The sequence below is a fragment of the Armigeres subalbatus genome, chromosome 2 (assembly GCF_024139115.2).
Source record: "Armigeres subalbatus isolate Guangzhou_Male chromosome 2, GZ_Asu_2, whole genome shotgun sequence".
Taxonomy (NCBI): domain Eukaryota; kingdom Metazoa; phylum Arthropoda; class Insecta; order Diptera; family Culicidae; genus Armigeres; species Armigeres subalbatus.
The window spans coordinates 435,339,885-435,366,495 of NC_085140.1; the positions used below are offsets into that span (position 1 = coordinate 435,339,885).

The following is a 26,611-nucleotide window of genomic DNA, read 5'->3' on the forward strand; positions in this document are numbered from 1 at the left end:
ATTGATATGTTGGTAACTTCAAATGATTTTACTAAAAAAGAAGTACATCACTGCAAATCGCTAAAAAATACCCTTGGTCTGAACGAAAGTCGGAAATTTTCTAATGAATGCTTGGTATTTGGAAAACAATACAAACTTATCAAAATAAAATTTCGGTTTATCACCCACACCAGAACATGTCCGTTTTAACATAAAGATCCACTTTAAAAAAATCCCAAAAAACTAATTTTGAGATAAATCATCAATTTTGGATTTCTGTTTTAAAAGGTTAAATACTGCACATCAAAAATTACATCACCATGGCATTTCAGCCATCGTTTACATTAAATCATTAATAAACAGAATGGTTTTCATTACTTGAATGTAACATAACATGTCGTACCCATAATTTGAAACTAGCAATAAGATCCACATTGTTAGAGTGTCAAATTTTCATTGTGACTAAAAATAAGTGAAGGAGTAGATTTTTGTTATTAGCGGAACAATATAAAATTGAATAGAATATTATTTATGAATTTGGTTTCGAGGTACAATCACCGCATTCCTTCTTATTACAAACTTGTTGTGGTTTTACTGTGGGTTTGGTGGAAGCGTAAGTAGGTATAGGCACGTATAGGTATGCATTGAAGCACCCATCTAAAAGCTTTCTCGTAAAGAAGCTTTAGATGGCTGTTCCTTCAGATTTTCGGTGCATGGGATAAACTTTCGGTGAAAAGTTTATATGGGGTTGCAAATATGTATTTTGTTTTTAACTCATTTTATTTGCTAATAATCTAATACATGCATTCATCTCTTAAACTAAGTGTTCCGTGCTTAATTACACTACATACTTATTTTCTATGATACATTTTTAGTTATTATTAATTAATTTATTCAATTGCCACAGGTAAAGATTTTTCCACAGGTTGATTGAACCATAATAGGAATTACAGAGTTTTTAACTTAAACTTAACTTAATTAATACATACCAAGGATTCAAAGCTTATCGTTGCAATATGAGATTGCAACTGTTTTGACTAAGCATGGAAATCATGTATTGGACATTTGTTGCAATGTCTCAATATTAGGAATTTCATAAGTTATTGGTACTCTACTGCCAAACATCTTTGCTGGGTTTCCTATTCATATGGAACAAACATGCGATTCACGGCAGTATACCAGGGAGGCAACATTTTATTTTGAATGTGCCTTCTTTCTGGTATTACAGTAACTAGTCCATATCGGTACAGCATAGAACATGGCTGGTAAAAAATTTGTTTTTACGACTAGTTCTCTTCTATCTACTGGAGTAATAAGCTAATCCGCAAATACTTTTTTCAGGTGTTTTTGAAACATTTTTTGATTATTAGTTTTTATAAACATAAACAAATAACATCATCATTTTTGTGCATTAATAATAGATAATACTAATGCGTTACGACATGGTGAATTGACATCCGGGAAAAGGCGCCTAACTTAGCTCTGATCATCACAAGTTCTTTATTCTTTATTTGGAGCAGGGAAAAGCCCACTTGAGTAGAGCAAAATCCCTTCCCCAAGCGGGCGCAAAACCTCCTCTTCTTTATATCAACAGAAATTCATTTCCAACAGATGCAATATTTCTAAGACTATTACAATTTTACAATTAAAGAATACTTAATGTCTATCCTGACTAACTATCTATCAAAGGGTGTTTGCTAGAAGCGGCAAGTATTCGCAAAACTTTTCCGAAGATTGGGACGAGAAAGGTGAAAGTCAAATTCAGTAGCACATCGATTGAAGATACGGCTCATACTAGGGAATGGCTCGTTATGTCCATAATTTGTAAGAGCAGCCTGGAGGAACAAAAAAGAACTGAAACTAAGCTGACGACGGGGCGCTTTAAGGTTTGGGCACCGGTCAAGTTGGTACTTGTTGAGCGCTTCGGGATGAATCCATGTTGATATTCAGAGATGTAATCGCGACAGTTATGAAACATGAAGTTATAAACAACATATTCAATTAATTTTGAAATTGCACTCAAGGCGGCTATACCACAGTAGTTGCTGATCTCCGTTTGTTGGCTTGTTTCAAAAACAGGAAAAAGTAGAGTATTCCCAGTGATGGGAAATGTCCCATTTTGAAGCGATAGGTTGAACAGTGTTGAGAGGTTTGATAAGCTTCCGGAGCACTTCTTCAGAACGAATGCAGGAATACCATCGGGTCCAGAGCTTGTTGAGGCCTTGATTGAGCTACACATATTTTCAACCATTTCAGCATTGACGAACGGATGATTACCGACTGGGGACGAACAGGAACGTTGATAGCAGCTGTACGAACTTGATCCGCATCCAGAGCTTCTTGAGTATAAACGCTGCTAAATGACTTTTGAAAAGATCTCAGATTCCTTCGGTAGATGAACGTTCAGTGGACCCAAGACATGACGGTAGGTAGGCCAGATTTTTTCGCTGGTCATTGACTTAATTTCAGAATCCTTTAGGATTATGTCGAAGTTAGTTGAACTTTTCTTTGGTAAGCGGAAAATAGCCCTTTGTTCAAACGTTTGTAATCGGAGTTTGCCAAGAGGTAGATTTGTAAATTTGTTTGTAATGGCGAGATTTGAACTTCGAGTACTGAAGAGCAGATCGTTTAATCTTTTAAAGGCTTCAGACTTTATTACCGCGTGGGTTTGGAGACTTGCGGAACGCTTCGGAATGAATTGGTCGATGATACAAAACAATTGCAAATGCAATTATTGAAGAAATATCCTGGTCGATGATGGTGCGCCAATCTATGTCCGAAGAAGGTATTCATACAGTATAATCACCAATTTTAAAATCTAGTATACTGCTTCGGAAGAATCCTTGTTCAAATACTCACGCTTCCACGAGTCTTCCAATGACAATTCCGCCAGTGAAGGGTACGTACTTAGTAGCACCACAGATAACAGATACTGCATGGTATACATACGTGTACATATCCGCTGATTCCGTTGATTCAAACGCATCGAACATTTGAAACGCGATTGGCAATTGTTTTCAGATGGCGATGATCATTACTGTGTAAAACGGCCTAAATACAACTATCAAACGCGGCCGGTAATAAAGCCAATCAGTTCGGTGCGTGATTTCTTGTTTCGAAGCAGAACGATCGCGCGATCGGCCGAAATATTTTGTTCTGCATTGCGCCTGATAATAAGCTAATCAGTTCGGTGCGTGATTTCTCTTGTTTCGACGCAGAACTATCGCGCGATCGGCCGAAAATTGTGTTCTGCATTGCGGCCGGTAATAAGAGTATAGCCACCGAACAAGTAAGTGCATGCGTGTTTTAGCGTCGGAAAGAAATAAAATATCTCGCGTTTTTTAAAGTTTTTCTTCAATAGTTTGCTGTAGCCATCAAGCAAGTGAGTACAGAGTGCTACGCTTCCGTGCGGTCGTCCAAAACGCGAATCTCCTCAGTTTCCACATGGCACTAGGCGACCTTGTTTTAACTTTTAACTCGTATCAGTGTTATTCCCATCCCATAGATCGCATCGCTTGCCAAAGTGAATCCAGATAAATTATCCTTTGTAAACAAAACGATATCCATCCAAGACAATTCGTGGAGATGAGGTATACTCGTCTCTAGTAGCAAGAAAGTCGGACTAACAACTCTTCCATTCCTATATGACCGCAAGGACGTGGCTGGCGCCAATGGACTTTAAATATTTGAGCTTCGAAACGTGTACATTGAGAATGGATAGCTAATCCCAAGCCCCATTCATTGTGTTCTGTACAATTTCGCAAGTTCAGTCAATCAGAGTAGCAAATACGAATGTGCGATCATAATGCTCACGCCCATGCTCAAACACTCTTAGCGCGAAACAACAAACAAGAATAGAAACGAGGAATGCTTGTAACTCTAGCCAGCAAATGGCACTACTTGCCAATGAGGCAAGTCTTATGAAGTTTGAGATCCATAGATTGAGTGAATACCGTTGACCAAACTTTGCAGAACACAGAATGTCGTCCGGACAAATTCTGCTAGGTATACTCTGGTTTATGAGGTGAACACGCTCCCCAGCATCGCGAAATGGGCTTCCTACCAAGCGCCCAGGCATACTTTACGCTTATGAAGTGGGAATCTACAAGTGAAAGGATAATCTGCTGCCAGATTTAGACCACGGGTCCGAAACCTCACATAATCCAATGTTATACGAGGTGCCGATCTTTGCGAAACGATTTGAAATTTCTTCGTGAAAACTTCGGAATTTCCTCGAAAACTCTTCGGAACTTCCTAAGTAAACCTGAAATTTCCAAGAAACGCTTCGAACTTTATCGCTTCAAAATTTCATGGAAAATGCTCGAAACTTCCTGGGAAATCACTGAATTTCTTCGAAACACTTTGAAATTTTCTGAAACGCTTCGTCATTTTCTAAGGAGATGCTTTGAATTTCCTCGGCAAACGCTAGAAAATTGCTCGAGAAACGCTTTAAAGTAAATTTTTCTCATGAAACGCTTTCATCTGGAAACTCTTCGAAACTCTTGAATTTCTTGGAAACGCTTCGAATTTCCACGGAAAACGCTCCAAAATGTCATCGGGCAATACTGGAAATTCATATAGGAACCGTTTACTTTTTTTGGGATACACCTAAAACCTTCTTTGGGTTAAATTTCTCTGGAACGCTTCGAATTACCTCGAAAAGCAAATTTCTCAAAATATGCTTCGAAACTGCGTGGGAAACACTTCGAAATTTTCACGGAAAGCTCATCGGAATTTCCTTGAAAAACGTTTTGAAATTTTTTGAGAACGCTTCCATTTCCTCGGGAATCGCTTCCAAATTTACTCGTGAAACCCTTCGAAACTTCCTCAGAAACGCTTAAGAATTTTGTGGAACTCTTCATAATTTCTCGAAATATTTCGTGTGAGAAATTATAAATTAGCGGCGTGACAGATTTTGAACAACGGCGCGAAAACGCATTTCAACAACCTAACTTGTCTTAGAAATATCGATAAGATGGTTTAGTTGAAATTGAACTTTCTTATAATTCGTGGTTGCATAATTTAAGGTTCAAAGCTTAAATTAATCGTTTTCAGCACAAGTTGATAGTTGCCAAGGTTATTTATAGCTATAGCTTGTTCATATTAATAAATCGGTAAGATTTATAGTGTTATGATCGATTGTATATAAAAGTTTGGATTATGTCGGCTTGGCGGTAGTTCCAACCAGATTAGGGACAAAGTAACCTCTATGAACAAGAATCGCCTAATCCTTAAATGCGTTTCTTACTTGAATCAAAGATGATTTAAAACAACAGAGATGGTTTTAATCATAAAATTCCTTTAGACAAATTTAGCTATTGTCGTAGAGCTAGGGCTAAGAGGCGAGCAAAGCGAGCAATGTATCACTCTTCTAAATAAACTCAGCAAATATAAGCACTTATAAACATTTTTTAAACCAGTTTAAGGATACTAAAACTTATGCTTATATCAAATACAAGGCATAATAAAGGTGTTTCAGAATCTACAGAATACGAAGGAGTTTTACTGTTTTACAAGGGTTACCTCTTAGGTGGCCATCTTGCCCATTTCCCTAAATGAGATTTTTCATTCTCCTTAGATTCAAAGCCTGCTTTCAGATTTCTTCTAATCGAAGCAGACATTACGAACGATCAAAGTTCCACAAGAAACCATTAGATGGAGTCTGGGACTGATTTCCAATTACCTCTATCTCCACGATTGTTCAGGAATTAGATTACCCAGTGAAATAATAATCATTAAACTTTTCGTCGTATTCGAACTCGAATTGAAATTGAGTAAATCAAGAAAACTAAGAAATTCATCAAGCGGTGACCATCGATTCAAAACTAAAAGGACATTTCGGATACGGCAATCGCAACATGAAATACAGGAGCATTTTTTTCAACGATTTTTACTGTTTTCATCCGACATATATTTTTCTATACATACTTTTTGTTCACTTCAATATAGGTTTTTTATCATCATCATTTCACATTCTTGCAATCAATTGCTGCTAGTTTTATAGCCTTAACTAATAATGTCTCTCTCCCGTCATACGCGCATTTTTTTTGTTTAAGTTTTGAATTATTTTTTTCTTATTTTGCGGCTGTGTGAGTGCGAATGATTTTGCGTTTATTTTGTGACGTATGCCATTTTTACCATTATACGCTCTGTTGGGTGTGTGTGTGTGTTTATATGGGTGGGGGTGGTTTTACCTAGCGGGTGATCTCTACACAACAATTACTTTCTCCTATACATATTTATTTAGATTCCTGTCGTATTCGCTATCATCGGATTTTGTTTTGGGAGTTGTCTGTGGTGGAAAAACGGGGAACACTTTTTTCGTTTGTTGCGTATGTTATGCGCCAAAATGTGACTTTCTGAGTATTTCTGTGTGTTCATAATCTTGAGACCTTTTGGAATTAGGAAATAGTGGGGTCAGGGTGGAGAACGAATTCAAAAAAAACTGATAAATCTAATAAAATTATTTTAGGTTTTACAATCTTTTCTTACTAAGTTAGGGTTCGCGTTGCACAATATTGGAAGTTTCAGTTTTGTGACTTGCGTTTTTTGTTTCCATTTTTTATTATCTACAAATATTTACTTGTTTACATGCTAGCTCTACTAGTAATACAGTCCATTTGTTATGTTTCATTTTCACATGTTTTTTTCTGTTTGATCCATTACTTGCGAATTAGCATCATTATTTTGGTTAGTGTCGAATTTTATCGCGCTGTGAAAAGAGCTGATATTATCATCCATCCAGGAAAAAACTTAAATACTATACTATGGGGCTATTGTTCTTCAGTGTAATAATTTACAGTGTTTTGAAACGTGTGAGAAACAAATTGCCTGTGAGCGAAAAAGAGAGATTTTTAAGGTGTGACACAATTAAACTAACACATATCAGACGGGTGCGATTCAAACTAGGACGAATGGAAACAGATGAAGAGAGATTGATTAACGGCGTAATATTGGGCGATCTTTTTGCTAACTGTACAATGTGAGTCACGACAAATGCCCGTTGAAATAAATACAATTTTATCCAAACTCCAGGGTGTTGTTAAAGTGAAGAGAGAAGCTTTCATACAAGTGTTGTGTGTACATGGCGTAGCATTGTTTCCGCCTGACGTTGGTTGTTGTACAAAAAGAGGAACAATATTCAAACAATACAGTTCTGGATATATAAATGTAGTAAGTTGTTTAACCGATTAGGCGACAAATGCCGTTTTCCTATATTATTCTTACTGATATCAGTTGTTTGATTATACAAGTGAGTGTGTGAGTGTTGATTGAATACAAGACAAATATGCCTCTATCTAGATGTGGTAGGTTATGGGCTCCGGGTAGTGAAAGTTGTTCTATCAGGGTGATTGTGAATGAACGGGTGTGCAGAGGGTTATTCTATTAGCTCATATTCGTAGGTTATGCTTGCTGAATGGTTAGTTTTTGTCCTAGTGAACAGAAATCTTCAAATTGGCTGTGAGCTTATAAATATGACTTCACTTGTGAGCTTGTGCTTGTACAGAATGCTACCTTTTCGGATGATCAATGATTTTTTTACTATTCTTATTTATTGGCAGTTTTTGCTTACCTATACTGGTTTTACTATTCTGGTTTATTTTTGTTGTCTTAGTTTGTTCTTTTGCACGGTTATTTTGTTTTCTATTTGAGTTCTTCTAAGATATTACACGAGATGGAAAAACATGATCAGCTAACATAAATGCACACTATGTGTATGAACAATGCACAGGAATTCAATGGAAACTCGATGGTCAGGGGCAATCAATAGTCAGCCTATAGTTCCTAATCTGAAAATAAGAGATAAGGTTCATTTAGTGTATTCTGTTTTCTCTTTAGATTGAACAGCTTGACAAGATGTGGTGGAACTGTTGTTTTGTTCTAGCAAATACCTAAGTCCGAATAGTTGTGATAACACAGGAAAAAATGTGGTTAATATTTCAGTTCTTAGCCATAATTTCCATATTCCAGCTACCATAAATTACTATTACTGACACTGAGCTAACTACATCTGCTCGTATATATATTGTGAGACTTTGTCTCTAAGGAGGAATTCTCGAAATGAGACAGTCAAGGAAAGATGCAGATTCAATTTTATGGCATTAAAAAACAGACGATTCGTATCAATGATCCCATCACTGAGCTTCAAGAAAATAATCATGCATCGATAATGTTTTACATCGAAATGATTTTCTGAGTTTCCGATGCAAGGGGTTTCTTCAAAAGCTGTATTAAAATTATTCTCACTCTGAATTCAATATTAAAAAGAAGATTGAACCCGAACAAAAGCAAAAATAAACTGTTTGGTCTGCTCACCCAGAATACTGGAGAATTGTAGATCAGTTGAAGACTAAGAGAAAACAAAGGTGCAAAACACGTCTGAGGCCAACCTGATAAAACACTTTGTCATTACAGAGCCTTTGAGTCTTATACGACTCTTTATTCAGCTGGCACAAGACAAAGGTTCACATAGGTATGTCGTTCTCATTCCTTGTATGTGGGGCAATCCCCTGTTGATATCGGTTTTAAATGGCATCGTCGATGGAGTTCAGTATTAGAGATCCAGTTGTGAGGCCACCAGCACGAATTTTAAAACAAAGAATCGATTGATGAATACTTGCAGCTTCTGCATAACAGCTCAAGTTTTGCGTTAGGTTGAATTTTATAAATTTGATGCGTTTTGATCTAATTGATGTTCAAATATTTCGCAAAGGGGCTGGATCAGCCACATTAGTAGGGCGAAACGAAATCTGTAAACAAGCTTAGGTGGAATTCAGTGCGACATCGCAGTATATAGAGGCATACCGGCTCATGGCGGCGAAGCCTCAATAAAGAAATAGAAGAAGTCGCCCGAAAGCTAGCTCAGAAATGTTAAAGCGATAACTGGACATCGCTCAGGATGGAGATCTTTCAAGTCCTTTGCAGGAAAATCAACGGTCCCACCCAATTGAGTGCCCTGCGGAACTCTACAGAGAACTTGGTTGAATAATAGAGTATTCGAATGCAACCATAAGTTGCTGATCCTTGAGATAGGAACGGCCAGCAAAGAAGCTCTCCGTTTATTTCTCTTAAGCTTAGTAATTGCAGTCAAATGGTTCACATAGAAATCAGCGGAAAGTTCGGTGTGATATACATGCGTTTGAGCTCGTTCCAATAACTGCCGGTAAATAAAAAGTTAAGAGAGCAGATTTGTCGTTGTGGATCGACCGACAATATGAACCCATGTTGATCACCGTTCAGACAATACTTACAATGGAACAGCCTACGATCCATAAAACCCGCTCACACAGTCTTGAAACAGCGCTCAATGAAGTAATCCCGGAGTTATTGACGTCACCCTTGCTACCTTTGTTGTAGACTGAGAGGTTCTTTTTTCAGCATGATGGAAACAAGCCGATTGATTGAGAAGGACGGAATTCCACCGATCTGGGATCGAATATGGATTTCGGTCTTGATGCGGCATTGGAAATCGTCGGCAGAAACGTTCGAACTGCTTAATGTCAAACTGCTTACTGATTTGTGACTGAAACATCCTCTGCCGAAAGTAAGATGAGACGCTGACAAATCTGGTAAATACTGTGTTGAGGCCGATACTCCGTCCAATACCATAGACGATGGCAATCCTTTCTTCTTGCACTGCCTCATTTGTTATTCTAAAAGGATTTTGGATGTGATTGGAGCCAAAATCAAATTCCTTGCTTGATCGTGATGAGTGGTCTCACTTAAACGCTTGGAGTTGAGCCTACATACTGTTTGATCGAGAGGTACGATATTTAACGAATCTTCTTAGGACGACCTTCTTTCATTCTCTTCAGTACATACAATCCATTTGTCATCCAGAGAACACGGAGCTATCGCGGAAAATCTGCTTCGAGGCATGCGTATTTACAACATAATCCAAGACGTGCGAATAAGTTTGTGTAGCGAGATTGACATCGTCTGGATCCTGAATATGATCCCATGTCAAATTAGACAACGAGCGGTTGTTACTATCAGAGTTGTTGATTTGGAATCTGCAGAATTACCAGCTATCAAGAAACTTGATGGCTCGACTGCTCTGAGCAAGGGAATCACAATGAATCGGCGTTCAAGCGTTCAAGCGTTCAAGCTCGCAAGGTTCAAGTCCACCAAAATTACAATTTCGTCACAAGGAATCACTGTTCGTCTCACTACTAACTGACCTTTAATGTGCATCAAAGTGTTGATGGTCCGAATACGATCTGGAATGTGTAGACAGCACAGAGTAACAGATGACGGTCTATGAACGGAAGGATCCTTAAACCAATTCGACGGAATTCTAGATGTCATTTTCGATGGCTTTCGGCTTTAATCTCGTTCTTCTTCCTCTTCTTATTGGCATTACATCCCCACACTGGACAGAGCCGCCTCGCAGCTTAGTGTTCAAGCACCTCCACAGTTATTAACTGCGAGGTTTCTAAGCCAGATTACCATTTTTGCATCTATATCATCGAGGCTAACACGATGATACTTTTATGTCCAGGGGTCGAGACATTCAATCCAAAATTGCCTACACGGCACCGGAAATCGAACCCAGCCACCCTCAGCATGGTTTTTGTTAGCCGCGCGTCTTACCGCACGGCTAAGGAGGGCCTCGGCTTTAATCTCGTACTAACAGCGATAGGCACTCCGCCTTCTTGTTCGCTGCGCACCTCGTCTTCTTGTGCCCGTCCGATCGTTGTCGAAAACCATTGTCACCGGATTACTGTCCGACATTCCACCTGGTTGCTGTCCGACATATGCCCAGCAAACCGCATTTGTCCGATTATTGTTGTGCGAACGATGGATGGTGCTCCCAACAACTTGGCGGTGAACCAAGCTACGCGAATACTTAAGCCACCTCGATTTCATCATCATCACCGATACAAACTCGTGGCTCACGTTGTCTCTCTTGAACCACTTCCATCCTGTATGTACTTCGTTTTCGACGTGTTGATGACAAGTTCGATGTTTGACTGATGTAAGCTTCCTCCATCTTCTCAAAGTTACGTGCCATAATATCGATACCGTCGGCGAAACCAAATAGCTGAATGGATCCATCGTCGCCTTGACCAACCGTATCAGCTTATCCGGCAATCCATGTTCATGCATCAGCAGCCATCGCTGGTCTCGATCGATTGGTTAAGATGCGGCATAAAAGTCGATGAATGGATGATGTTTGTGGGCATGTTGCATTCGCTGTATAAAGGACCTCCGTCAGCCTGCAACTTACGTTTTCGACGGATGTTAATATCAGCAAGTAAGCAATTACTAACAATACTAAATCGTCTTTTGCCAAGTGAAATAAAGTTTTTAATTTTTATCTAAAACTTAATTTAGATCAAAAAGTCTCGCGAACTCCTGAAAAAATTAAATCATATTGAATCAAAAATAAATAACAATCAATTTCCATGATCACGAAACTCGTTATAATCTGCATCAATCCAAGATATGCTCAAGTGAGGATTTTGTTTCAAATATGTACTACAACGTACTTTTTACAAATGTTTACAGTTCAAACTTCCAAAATATATGTCCATATAAGTGTGTTCGTCAAAGTTCCTAAAACGTATTATACTCACAACTTGTTCTTTGTATCCGTTACATTTGTTTTGATGTCTTCAACGCACATTTGTTCTAACATCATTGGTGGAGGAACATCACAAGAATTCAAGCAAAATAAAATTAATCGGAATGCGGTATTCAAATCGAGTTCGAATTGGAAGTTCAAAAAAAAAGCTAATTTCACAAATGGTAAGTTCTAAAACCGAATAAGTTTTGTGAAACATTATTCAATCTATACTAAAACAATGGGTCCGGCAGTACTGAAAAGAATGCATTAGATTTGATTCCCTTTTTTGTCTAGTGAAGAATGCGTTTCAATGCATTTTTTTTTTAAGATGAGGCAGTCGATATGTGTGAGAGCATTAACCCTTTATTCGATTTCTAGAAAATTGTGTGATCAAAAGTTAAAACCGAAATTCAGTCAAATTACTACTGTAAGGGGTTCCGTGTAGACTTTTTTGGTAATCAGTTTCCTATAAGATCTGAGTCTCAGCGTCGACAGTGTGCATTAGAGATATTTTAGTACTCGACAGAATTTCTGCCAAATTCTGATATCTTCACTTTCCGGATGAATCCTAATACTTCCTGCGGTGGGATCATGAATTACATAATTCTAACAACAACAAGCCCTAATTTTCATCTTTGTTCAGTCACAATTGTACTTATCCTTGATTCTCGCGCACATTTATGCAAACAGCTTTGTGCATGTTTTTTTGTTAATTTTGTCATTTTGTGATTAATGTTTTTTATGCGTCATACAAAATTTACCTCAGATTGCATAATCTTCCAAAGACATATGAACTTTAATTGTAAGGTTATTCTGCATCGCTACATCCAGGTTTTGCTATAAATTGTAAATTTTTAAAATCCAACTCATAGTTTTTACCAAAAGATCTTTGTTTCCTTATTCATCGTTCTTTTTTCCTCTCTCTCTCTTTGCTTCCGTCTAAACCTTCATCTTCATCTTTCGTTGCATTTTGCTAATTGTTTTACCTATCCACCAAAATAGCAAATTAAATTAATTTATTCAGTTTAGTATAAATTGATTTACTCTCAGAGCTACTACCGCATACAGAACCTATCAATTAATGAGTGTTTTTTTCGTGCTTTTTCGCCTCTCCTCAGAAGATCGTTACCTAGTTTATTGTAATTTTTACATGCACTGCCTTGGGAGCTTGTATGGCCTTCCGTTCGTGTCCTGAACCCGGTGTGGTCGACGAAAACCGTGTGTCTCCGCGACAGCGGATTTAACTACCACCACCCGCATCGTGCTCCGAAACCAATATACCGTCCCCAAAGGTGCGCGCGTGAGAAGTCACAAACACTCAACGCATCTGGCTTTGATTCTCTGCTTTATCGTTCCTGGATGAGAGGGCTTGTGAGTTTGCTTTAATGTTTTTTTTGGCAGGTTGGAACAAGAGAAACGGGGAACTATTTGGTTGTGGAACGAACATTCCGACAGGATTCCTTGGTGATTGGTTAATCGATGACGACCACTGCTTTAGATGTTTTATTTGAAGAACCAAAAAGAATCAAGACAAAAGGTTAAGCAGATTTTTTACAAATTGAATTTTGTAATCAATGGTGGTTAAACAATGATGTAGCTAAAAAGAAGCAAGTGTACAAAAAAATAACTGGTAAGTAGAATGAATTGAAAAGTATTCACAAAATACTAAAAAAATTGTTAACGTAATAAGGATGATGCAAAATACTTTGAAAACTGATAATGGCATGCTAAAGTTCAGATAAAGTTTATACAAACTCCAGCTAATGTAATCGGTTTGGATTGAAGGTCTGATTTGTAGACAACTTATTTTGTTACGCCTCTACGCATCTGTATTCTCGTTCAAGTCTGGACACATGCGTGCTTTTTAAGGAATTATCCTACAGATGATTCCAGATAAAATAGAGATTTAATTGATAAAATCATGTATTATTTGCCTTATATTCTGACAAATCGGAGGATTTCCGTTTTAAACAAACATTTGCGAAACAATTCCGGATCGGATTGAGAAGGTTTAGTTTGTTGATACAGACCGTGATCTTTTGAAAAAAACGCCATCTACTCTTTTGCTTTATTCCGGCAAATTTGTTCTCTTGAAGTAGTGGTCTTCAGCTATTTTGCCTTATTTCGGACAAATGCGTACTTTCAAGAGGGAATCATACTTTTTACATTACTTTGGAATCCATACTCTAAAGATGACATCAAAATATTCATATGCTTTTTTTCTTTGTTATGTAAGTATTAGTCAAATAGTCATGTCGAACGGCCCATTTTATTCGATACAATTTCCAACAAACCAAACAATCGTTATGGCAAATGGCCTAAAAGTGCCCAACATATTATCAGACCGTCAACTCGTTAGAACAAAAAGTATTATGTCAAACGGCGTTATGGATTGGCTTCCCCACAACAAAGATAGGCAGCCATTTAAAATGATTTCGATTGGCTCAAACCTGATGGCTTGATGAGGAAGATACTATTGTGAAAGAGTTATAAATTGGTCAAGGATTACATTTTAGATTAGGGAAGACGGTTTTGGAGGTTTTGTTCTATTATTGGCAGGGGTTTTGTCGACTGAATTTTATGAAATTTGGCACAATATTCTTTGATATGCAAAGCATGTTTAGGCAAATTTGAGCATAATCAGGGAAGAAAACCCCTGACAATAATAGAACAAAACCTGCCAAAGCCGTCATTCTCTATTTCAGATAAATCAGTGATTCATTCAGCACACAACTGGAAGTATAATTGCAAAAAAAATAGCTTTCAAAATCAGACCACATTTTCATTATCTTTCTAGGCATCAATGTTTTCTATTAGGTATAAAGCAAAAGGTTAGCAAAGTCGCACCCATGGACAAAACACATGATATCCAAAAATTGGTATCTCCTTAATCAGTTTCGTCCCGTAGCCTCACTTTTTTATCTGTTCAACAACACAAAAGAGGAAAATTTCGTTATTTTGTCAACCAAAACCGGGAACAGCAATATGTAAATTGAAACGAAGGCACAATGATTCATTGAGCGCTGTTTCAAGACTATGTGTGAGCGGGTTGTTATGGATCGTATGCTGTTCCATTGTAAGTATTTGTCCCTGAACGGTGATCAACGTAAATGGGTTCACTACGTGTCGGTCGATCCTGACAACGTGGAAATCTGCTCATAACGAACTTTTTATGTATTACCGGCAGTTATTGGGTGAAGCTCAAACGCATATTTATATACCGTGAGGCAGTGCCTTGATTCTGCGCAGGCGTGGTGGCCCTAATTCTGCGCACTTTGACACTGCTAAAAACATTTTTTAAAATTGTCTTTACTGTTATTATTATATTTACTTACATGTCATCAAAAAGTTGGGAATTTATTGTTGTCATGCGGCAGATAATAAAGCAATAAATAAGCGTTGATAACGGGAATATGAAGAAAAAACAAAAGTCGGTAAATCAGAAAATGTCAAAAAATAGCCTGGCCATTAGCAGCAGCGCTGAAACGCTACATAAATAAATTTTTCTCAAATTTGAGCAAAAAAAGATTTAGGACTCATTTTTTTAAAGCGAAGTTCAAAAAGCAGATCGTTTGTTGCTTTAATATGATGAAATTCGGCTTTCAGAGTGTAATCTCTATCTTATAAGAAAGCGTTTTATGTTGCGCAGAATATGGCACAAAATTTACTTTCTGTTCCTAATTCTGCGCGCGGAATGTATTAAGGTACAATAAGCCTAACTTGTCAACCCAAATTGAACATAGCAACTGTTTTGTAAAGGAAACATATTTCAAAATGCTGAATAAAACAAAAGAAACGCAAAAAATGCGAAGATAGATTATCCGGAAAGAGACAAGGGATATATCTGCTACTTGGCCTTGTGCACCACATCTCCACTGAGCATTTTTTTAAACTTCTAGATGTATTATCTAATGTGTATATCACGTGACTAGCACGAATAATTTTCCCTACAAAATCTACATAATTCCCCTGATCGGAGATTTCCCTAGGTCGGATTGGCATTTCAACATTTGAGAAAATATAGCACTTTGGGCAAAATTAGCATTTATGTAAGACTGGTCTTTATTTTTCGCGTTGGATTACGTTTTATTTCCATTCCATATAAATATCGGATTTGATCGGAATAAAAATGGCCTTTTTCATCAATGGCGAACTTTAGTAAACAAAACAAAACAGTGACTTGACCATTGGCATGAACACAATAACCGATCTGGAAAGTTATCTAACGGAAAAAATGGATCGTCGAAAGAAACTTGTGGGACGAGCAATCGAATAATGGACTTGAAAATGAATAAGACCTTTGTGCACATACATCATACACACATACACGCACACAGGCATTATCTCAATTTATCACAGCTTAGTCAACTGGGTTTGGGTATAATTTGCCAGGTCTTATAATAGGTGTAGACGTTTTCGTATACTTAGCGTACTAAGAACGATAAAACGTTGTAGTCAGATTGACTTTAGAAACATACATGGTACTAAAACGTGCAAAAGTAATGAAATATTTGTATAAATGTTCAAAACCATTTCATGAGACAAAAACACTCTAATTGAGTGTTTTATTATTAAAGTTAAGAATTAGGAACATTGTGCGCATGAAGTATGGAACATTTCAAAATATGTGCGCAGAATTAGGAACCACATGGCAATCCACAAATCGATTAATAATATATGATCTTAGTCAATTTAATCAAAATTTTAATGATTCATAGTCTTTCGTAGATTATAGTTTCACAACTACTACATAAAGGTATTCATAAATCATTATGGTTCCTCGATAACAACGATTTTATTTCAAAATTTTCTTAAATGCGCAGAATATGGTACCTCCACGGTACACCGAACTTTCCGCTGATTTCTATGTGAACCATTTGACTGCAATTACTAAGCTTAAGAGAAATAAACGGAGAGCTTCTTTGCTGGCTCCGTTCCTATCTCAAGGATCAGCAACTTATGGTTGCATTCGAATACGTCTATTATTCAACCAAGTTCTCTGTAGAGTTCCGCAGGGCACTCAATTGGGTGGGACCGTTGATTTTCCTGCAAAGGGCCGACTTGAAAGATCTCCATCCTGAGCGATGTCCAGTTATCGCTTTAACTTATGTTGCCAGAGCTAGCTTTCGGGCGGCTTCTTCTATTTCTTTATTGAAGCTTCGCCGCCATGAGCCTTTGGGTATGCCTCTATATACTGCGATGTCGCACTGAATTCCAGCCTAAGCTTGTTGTTTACAGATTTCCGTTCCCGCCTTGGCTACGTAATGTGCTGGCTGACCCAGCCCCACTTTTGCGGAAATATTTGGACATCCACTTAGATCCAGCCAACGCATCCAAATTTATAAAATTCAACCCCTAACGCAAAACTTGAGCTGTTATGCAGAAGCTGCAAGTATTCATCAATCGATGTCTTTGTTTTAAAATTCGTGCCTGGTGGCCTCACAACTGGATCTCTAATACTGAACTCCATCGACGATGCCATTTAAAACCGATATCAACAGGTGGGATTGCCTCCACATAACCAAGGAATGAGAACGACATACCTATGTTATGTGAACTTGCTTTAATGTTCGTACCCGGCTGAATAAAGAGTCGTATAAGACTCAAAGGCTCGTAATGACAAAAGTGTTTTATCAGGTTGGCCTCAGACGTGTTTTTGCACCTTGTTTGTCTCTTAGTCTTCAACATTGATCTACAATTCTGCAGTATTCTCTTTTGGGTGAGCAGACCAAACAGTTTATGTTTTGCTTTTTGTTCAGGTTCACAATCTTCTTTAATATTGAATTCAGAGTGAGAATAATTTTAATACATGCTTTTTGAGAAGGAAAACCCCGCTTGCATCGGAAACTCAGAAAATCATTTCGAAGTAAAACATTATCGATGCATGATTATTTTCGTGTGAAGCTCAGTGATGGGATCATTGATACATATCGTCTGTTTTTTTTTAATGCCATAAATTTAATCTGCATCTTTCCTTGACTGTCTCATTTCGAGAATTCCTCCTTTATTAGAACAAAGTCTCACAATATATATATACGAGCAGATGTAGTTAGCTCAGTGTCAGTAATAGTAATTTATGGTAGCTGGAATATGGAAATTATGGCTTAAAGAACTGAAAATATTAACCACATTTTTTTCCTGTGTTATCACAACTATGTCGGACTTAGGTATTTGCTAGAACAAAACAACAGTTCCACCACATCTTGTCAATAGCTGTTCAATCTAAAGAGAAAACAGAATACACTAAATGAACCTTATCTCTTATTTTCGAATATTAGGAACTATAGGCTGACTATTGATTGCCCCTGACCATCGAGTTTCTGTGCATTGTTCATACACATAGTGTGCATTTATGTTAGCTGATCATGTTTTTTCCATCTCGTGTAATATCTTACAGAAGGACTCAAATAGAAAACAAAATAACCGTGCAAGAACAAACTAAGACAACACAAAATAAACCAGAATAGTAAAAACCAGTATAGGTAAGCAAAAAACTGCCAATAAATAAGAATAGTAAAAAATCATTGATCATCCCGAAAAGGTAGCATTCATACAAACACGAAAGCTCAACTTAGTGAAGTCATATTTATAAGCTCACCACAGCCAATTTGAAAGATTTCTGTCAACTAGGACAAAAACTAACCATTCAGCAAGCATAACCTACGAATATGAGCTAATAGAATAACCTCTGCGCACACCCGTTCTGTTCACAATCACCCTGATAGAACAACTTTCCACTACCCGGAAGCCCATAACCTACCAACACATCTAGATAGAGGCATATTTGTACTTGTATTACAATCAACACTCACACACACTCACTTGTATACAATCAAACAACTGATATCGTACTGAGAATAATATTAGGAAAACGGCATTTGTCGCCTAATCGGTTTAAACAACTTACTACATTTATATATTCCAGAACTGTATTGTTTGAATATTGTTCCTCTTTTGTACAACAACCAACGTCAGGCCGGAAACAATGCTACGCCGTAACACACAACACTTATTGTATGAAAACTACTCTCTCTTCCTTGTGCAGATGCCAGATAGTCATTATATCAAAAACCCATACACTTTAACAACACCCCTATGGAGTTTGGATAAAAATTAGTATTTATTTCAACGGGCATTTGTCGTGACTCACATTGTACAGTTAGCAAAAAAAGATCGCCCAATATTACGCCGTTTAGATCAATCTCTCTTCATCTGTTTCCATTCGTCCTAGTTTGAATCGCACCCCGTCTGATATGTGTTAGTTTAATTGTGTCACACCTTAAAAAATCTCTCTTTTTTCGCTCACAGGCAATTTGTTTCTCACACGTTTCAAAACACTGTAAATTATTACACTGAAGAACAATAGCCCCATAGTATAGTATTTAAGTTTTTTTCCTGGATGGATGATAATATATCGCTCTTTCACAGCGCGATAAAATTCGACACTAACCAAAATAATGATGCTAATTCGCAAGTAATGGATCAAACAGAAAAAAAAACATGTGAAAATGAAACATAACAAATGGACTGTATTACTAGTAGAGCTAGCATGTAAACAAGTAAATCTTTGTAGATACTAAAAATGGAAACAAAAAACGCAAGTCACAAAACTGAAACTTCCAATATTGTGCACAACACGCGAACCCTAGCTTAGTAAAAGAAGATTGTAAAACCTAAAATAATTTTATTAGATTTATCAGTTTTTTTTTTCAAATTCGTTCTCTACCTTCGCCGACGCCCACTATTTCCTAATTCCAAAAGGTCTCAAGATTATGAACACACAGAAATACTCAGCGAAAGTCACATTTTGGCGCATAACATACGCAACAAACGAAAAAAGTGTTCCCCGTTTTTCCACCAACCAGACAACTCCACAAAACAAAATCCGATGATAGCGAATACGACAGGAATCTAATTAAATATGTATAGGAGAAAGTAATTGTTGTGTAGAGAGATCACCCGCTAGGTAAAACCACCCCCACCCATATAAAAATGGCATACGTCACAAAATAAACGCAAAATCATTCGCACTCACACAGCCGCAAAATAAGAAAAAAAAATAATTCAAAACTTAAACAAAAAAAATGCGCGTATGACGAGAGAGAGACATTATTAGTTAAGGCTATAAAACTAGCAGCAATTGATTGCAAGAATGTGAAATGATGATGATAAAAAAAACCTATATTGTAAGTGAAGCAAAAAAGTATGTATAGAGAAAAATATATGTCGGATGAAAACAGTAAAAAATCGTTGAAAAAAAAAAATGCTCCTGTATTTCATGTTGGCAGTTGCCGTATCCGAAATTGTCCCTTTAGTTTTGAATCGATATGGTCACCGCTTGATGAAATTTCTTAGTTTTCTTGATTTGCCCAATTTCATTTTGAGATCTTTTCGATTACGATCAAAAGTTTAATGATTATTAATCATATCTATTTTCATTGGTAAACCTAATTCCTGTAACAATCGTGGAGATGCAGAGGTCTACTCGCTCACAATTACGAATTTCATATCAAGTTCCTTCTCGATGGTCCCGAGGACGGGCCGACGCCGTTATTAACTATAAAAATAGCAAATTGATAATTGGAAATCAGTCCCAGACTCCATCTGTAATGGTTTCTTGTGGAACTTTGATCGTTCGTAATTTATGCTTCGATTAGAAGAAATTTTAATTGGCTATCGCTGGAATGTTACTTCGATCGAAAGCAGGCTTTGAATTCAAAGGAGAATGAAAAAATCTCTGATTTTGGGGAAAGTGGGGCAAGATGGCCACCCTGAGAGGAAACTCTTGTAAAACAATAAAACTCCTCCGTATTCTGTAGATTCGCTCCTGGAACGCCTTTATTTTGCCTTGTATTTGGTACTAATTGACCCGGCATGTTCGCATAGTAGGCGCAAAACGCGTTGTGAACAGCCCATGCGAAATTCCCATACGAATCTTTATTTTAGTTTTTCACCATTTACTCATTTTTACTAATGATTTTTGCATGAGAAAATATCATATAAACCCGTCGGAAACTATAACGAACGTAGCTGCTGAAGGAATGAAGAAAATCCATCCAGCCGTTTTCGAGTTATGCGGATACTAACACAGTCCATTCCATTTTTATTTTGGAAATTTTTATGCGTTTCCCAACGAAATTCCGAAGAGCTTTCGTGGAAGTTATGAAGTGTTTCCTCACGCAGTTTCGAAGCATTTTTTTTAGGAAATTTCAAAGCGTTACCAAAGGTAATTCCGAAGCGTTGCCCGATGGCATTTTGGAGCGTTTTCGTTGAATTTCAGAAAGGTTTCTCGAAGAAATTTCGAAGCGTTTTCCGATTAGTTTCCCGAGGGAATTACGAAGCATTTCATGAGAAAAATTTAAAGCGTTTCTCGAGGAATTTTTGAAGTGTTTTCCCAGGAAGTTTCGAAGCGTTTCCCTATTTATTTATTCAGACTAAGGCCGGAGTGGCCTGTGCTGCACATAAAAGTCTTCTCCACTCAGCTCGGTCCATGGCTGAACTTCGCCAACCACGCAGTCTGCGGAGGATCCGCAAATCGTCCTCCACCTGATCGATCCACCTTGCCCGCTGTGCACCTCGCCTTCTTGTTCCCGTCGGATCGTTGTCGAGAACCATTTTCACCCGGATTACTGTCCGATATTCTTGCTACGTGCCCGGCGCACCACAGTCTTCAGTTTTTTGCGGTGAACGATGGATGGTTCTCCCAACAACTGATGCAACTCGTGGTTCATTCTCCTCCTCCACGTACCGTCCGCCATCTGCACCCCACCATAGATGGTACGCAACACTTTCCTTTCAAAAACTCCGAGTGCGCGTTGGTCCTCCACGAGCATTATCCAGGTCTCGTGTCCGTAGAGAACGTATATGACTAGTATTGAAGACTAGTCCAATCCGTTAAGCTTCGCTTTTCAGTCTGATGTAGGCTTCCTCCATCCTCTCAAAGTTACGTGCCATGATATCAATGTCGTCGGCGAAACCAAATAACTGGACGGACTTCGTGCAAATCGTACCACTCGTGTCAATCCTGCCTTCCGTATTACTCCTCCAAAAGCGATGTTGAATAGCCAGACACGAAAGACCATCACCTTGCCGTAACCCTCTACGCGTTTCGAAGGGACTCGAGAATGCCCCTGAAACTCGAACTACGCACATCACCCGATCCATCGTCGCCTTGATCAACCGTATCAGTTTATCCGGAAATCCGTTTTCGTGCATTAGCTGCCATAGCTGGTCCCGATCGATTGTATCATATGCGGCTTTGAAATCGATAAATAGATGATGTGTGGGCACGTTGTATTCGCGGCATTTCTGCAATACCTGACGTATGGCGAACACCTTGTCTGTGGTAGAACGTTCACCCATAAATCCCGCCTGGTACTGCCCCACGAACTCTCTTGCAATTGGTATTAGTCGGCGGCATAAAATTTGGGAGAGTACCTTGTAGGCGGCGTTCAGCAATGTGATTGCGCGGTAGTTGCTACAATCCAGCTTATCGCCCTTTTTGTAGATGGGACACACGACAACTTCCATCCACTCCTGCGGCAGAACCTCATCCTCCCAAACCTTGGTAATCACCCAGTGCAGCGCTCTAGCCAGTGCCTCACCACCGTGTTTAAACAGCTCTCCTGGTAGTTGGTCAACTCCAGGGGCTTTGTTGTTTGCCGGAAGTCGCATGTCCTGCGCGCGTGCTCCTAGGTTCATTACCATACCGCCACCGTTGTCTACCTCATCGCCATTCAGGTGCTCTTCGTAGTGCTGCCGCCACCTTTGGATCACCTCACGCTCGTTTGTAAGAAGGTTCACGTTTATGTCCTTACACATATAGGGCTGATACACGTGGCCCTTACGTGAACGGTTTAACTTCTCATAGCGCGGTACAGTTGCTCCGTCCCTTCACGGCCTCGATCTTCCTGCTGGCGTTTTTTCCTCCTAAAAATCGAGTTTTGTCTGTTCCGCGCCCGTTTGTATCGAGCCTCGTTCGCCCTCGTGCGGTGTTGCAGCAATCTCGCCCATGCTGCATTCTTCTCCTCAACTAACTGCTCCACATTCGCCGTCATACCAGTCGTTTCTCTGATCCGGAGCCACCGTGCCTAGTGCAGCGGTTGCGGTGCTTCAATGGCGGATCGAATATCTCTCAGCCATCTTCAAGAGATGCTGCGCCTAGCTGCTCTTCCGTTGGGAGTGCCACTTCCAGCTGCTGCGCGTAGTCTTGGGCTAGTCTACACAAATCGTCTTGTAGCCGCCCAATGTTTAGCCGCGGCGGACGACTCCGACGCGTGTTAATCACCGTCGAGAGTTTTGAGCGCAGACATACTGCAGCACTTAGGTGATGGTCGGATTCAATATTCGCACTGCGGTAAGTGCGTACGTTCGTGATGTCGGAGAAGAATTTACCGTCGATTAGAACGTGGTCGATTTGGTTTTCCGTTACTTGATTAGGTGATTTCCATGTGGCCTTGTGGATATTCTTGCGGGGGAAGAAAGTGCTTCGGACTACCATTCCGCGGGAGGCTGCAAAGTTTATGCATCGTTGGCCGTTGTCGTTCGATACGGTATGCCTGAGCGTTCATGTCACCGATGACGATTTTGACGTCCCGCAGTGGGCATCCATCGTATGTCTGCTCCAGCTGCGCATAGAACGCTTCTTTCTCGTCGTCGGATCTCCCTTCGTGTGAGCAGTGCACGTTGATGATGCTATAGTTGAAGAAACGGCCTTTTATCCTCAGCTTGCACATCCTTGCGTTGATTGGCTGCCACCCAATCACGCGTTGGCGCATCTTTCCCAGCACTATGAAGCCGGTTCCCAGCTCTTTGGTGGTGCCACAGGTAGAAGGTAGCTGCTCGATGCCCGCTTTCCACACTTTCTGTCCTGTCCAGCAGATTTCCTGCAGCGCTACGACATCGAAGTTGCGGGGATGTAATTCATCGTAGATTATCCTGTCGTCGGAGCCTGCGAAACCATGTGTCTTGCAGTTCCTTGCTTCAAGCTTCTAATCATGATCCGTTATTCGTCACCTAGGTCGTTGCGATTGTATCAAGTCGTATTATCTTCTATGTCGTTCATAATAGTTGTTTTTTAAAGGCGGCTTATTGGGCCTGCGCCAATCTCCTGTCTCGTCGGAGGGCCGTCGTGTCAGAGCTGTTTAGCGTCCCACCTAACACCAGGACTCTGGGCTTGCGCTTTGAGCGGCAGCACACGGTCGCTTTAGCGGAGCCTACTTGCGGATTCATGCAGCTTTTTATAGAGGTTTAACAGGGCCCACTGTCAAACCCCACCACATCCTAGGCAGGCGCCACAACTCGCAGATGGCCTGGGGAGGGATCGTCAAGCCCTTGGACATAGTCCCTGTTGCCCCCGTTTCCATTAGAAATTTTGAATCGTTCCTCGATGAAGTTCCAAAGTTTTCTGAGGAAATTTCAAAGAATTTTCCGATGATTTCCTCTAAGCGTTTCTTCCAATATCTTTTCCGCACTAAATCTATCACATGTTATGCATATGCATAATCGAGTTTCAGACATAATAATTAATTATCACTCCGGGTGGCTTAATACCCGGCATATAGGATTATAGTAATCCTTAACCGACTTTCTCGCAACAAGATTCATTCAAAAAGTGGTACCGCCTTGTTGGACATTGCGTTCAAAAGATACAAAGAAAATGGTGAGCCAAACCAGAAAGGTTGGTGTCTTGAGTGTCCTTCGTCGGCCAGAGAGTCCGCCCACGCTCGCTTGTCCCCCGATCATCATGTCGTTATTACCACAAGATTCTGCTACCAGCTCCCCGTTTTCGCTCATTTTTCTGAGACCATGGCGTCCCATAAAACGTTCATGGTTCGAGTTGTCGGTTCCAATTTTCGCATTGATCTTGATCTCGCCCTTCGGAATTATATTTATTGAATGGGCTGTAGAAATTTTCCTTCTTTTGCATATCGGCAGCATCGCATAACATTAAATTATAGTAAGGTTTCGGACCCGTGTTCAAAATCTGGCAACGGTTATCCTTTCACTTGTAGGTTCCCACTTCATAAGCGCAAAGTGTTCCTTTGCGCTAAGTAGGAAGCCAACTCCGCGATGCCGGGGAGCGTGTTCACCTCGTAAACCAGAGTACAGGCGAATTTGTCCCGACGGCATTCTGTGTTCTCCAAAGTTGCTGGACTAGGATTACGAGCATTCCACGTTCCTATTCGTGTTCGTTGTTTCGCGTTGCCGTAAAATCAGTCCGTACTCTTTCATTGTCAGATCTCGAACATACTTGGGTTTCGGAAACAGGTTGTTGGCCCAAGGTTTCCTATCTACCGGGATTTCATACTCAGCCGCTGGACAGACGCTGTTTTGGAGTCGCACCTACTTGGTGAACAGACGCTCCATCAGTCAGGTCAAATTAGTTTAAAGCCCAACCCAAAACTAGGACTAGGCTTGTGCGGTTTGAGGGGCACACGGTCGCAATGATAGGGCTAGTTTGCGGATACATGCGGCTATTCATGTACTTTAAGTGCTGCTAAGTACGCAACCCAATATAACCCAGTGGCGGTCAATTGTCATCGGAAGACTCGTGGAAGCGTGAGTATTGGAACTTGTGAAGACCAGAGCTAAGTTTGGCGCTTTTTCCCGGATGTCAACTCACCATGACGTAACCCATTAGTATAATATTAATGCACAAAATTATGTTATTTTTATGTTCATAAAGTTATTTCCTTATGTTTATATAAACTAACGGTCAATATATAATGTTTCAAAAAAGCCTGAATAAAGTATTTGCGGATTAGCTTTATTACTTCAGTAGATAGAAGAGAACCAGTCTTTAAAAACAAATCAAAATCTTCCACATAATGTACAGATTCACATCTGAATTTCAGAACATTGTAAATTAATGTCCAAGTCGGGTGGTTTAATCCCCGGAAATAGGCAATTAACTTTGATTGAACTGAACCTGAGTTGCGTGCTCTTGCCTAAGCAATGCGGTAGCTTGACGACCGGCTGGCAAATAGCTTACACAACCTCACTTGATCAGTACAGTTGCTGATGAAGAATGTGTATAGCCGCCAGACATTCTAAATACTCACGCTCCTCTAATGTGGACGTGTACTATACACATGTGGAAGTGTTGGCTTGAGAAATGGATTGCGAGTGATTTGATTATGCGTCCTATTTGGGAATCTCGAGCTCGTTCAATAGCCGCTAGGGTTGCGAAAGCCGATGGAGCACCTTCGTAGCTTAGTTGGTTAAAGCACCAGTCTAGCGTACTGCTTAGCGTCATAGGTTCGAGTCCCATCGAAGGGAAAATGGTTACCTCCAATACATTTTCCAAATCAATATCTTACATAACGAACATATTCACATATGGGTTTCATAACATTGTAAATTGCACTTAACTTTGATTGAACAATTTTTTGTTAAGAAAATTATTTTGAGCTTTTTAGTGGAATGTCTTCACTTGTCATAAGACGAGTTTGTACCTTCTCATTTAATTCCACCACTTGATTGTATTTCAACCTCAACAGTAAGGTCGTCTTCAGTGTCTCGTACTTGACTCGACTTAAGGAAAGGTACAAACTCGTCTTATGACAAGTGAACAAATTTTTGATATATGTACAAACAAATCTTTGAATCAGCCATGTTCTATGCTGTGCCAATATAGTAGGTATTGGTAGTATAGTAGGTAGTATAGTAGGCAATGAAATTCATAGAATTCATAATATTGAGACATTGTAAAAAATGTTCAATATAATAATTTCCACTTTTAGTCAAAAACCGTTACAATCTTCTATTGCAACGATTAGCTCTATGAACCCGTAGTATTAATTAAGTTAAGTATCATAGAAAATAAGGTTGTAGGGGTAATTAAGCACGGAACACCTAGTTTTAGAGATGAATGCATGTATTAGATTATTAGCAAATAAATTAGTTAAAAAAAAAACAAAATACATATTTGCAGCCCCATATGAACTATTCATCGAAAGTTTATCCCATGCACCGAAAATCTGAAAGGAGCAGCCATCTAAAAGCTGCTTTTACTGGAAAGCTTTTAGATGGGTGCGTTTCCAATGTATACCTACTTACGCT

At 39.3% G+C, this 26,611-nt stretch overlaps 1 long non-coding RNA gene across 1 annotated transcript in view; it reads right to left on the reverse strand.

Annotated features, from left to right (window-relative positions):
* Positions 1–19,395, reverse strand: part of LOC134213600 (uncharacterized) — a 108,605-nt gene extending 89,210 nt beyond the window's left edge. Inside the window, exon 1 of the long non-coding RNA XR_009979488.1 lies at positions 19,222–19,395. This is a non-coding gene — a long non-coding RNA (uncharacterized LOC134213600). The remainder of the gene's footprint in view (positions 1–19,221) is intronic.
* Between the last annotated feature and the right edge of the window lie 7,216 nt (positions 19,396–26,611).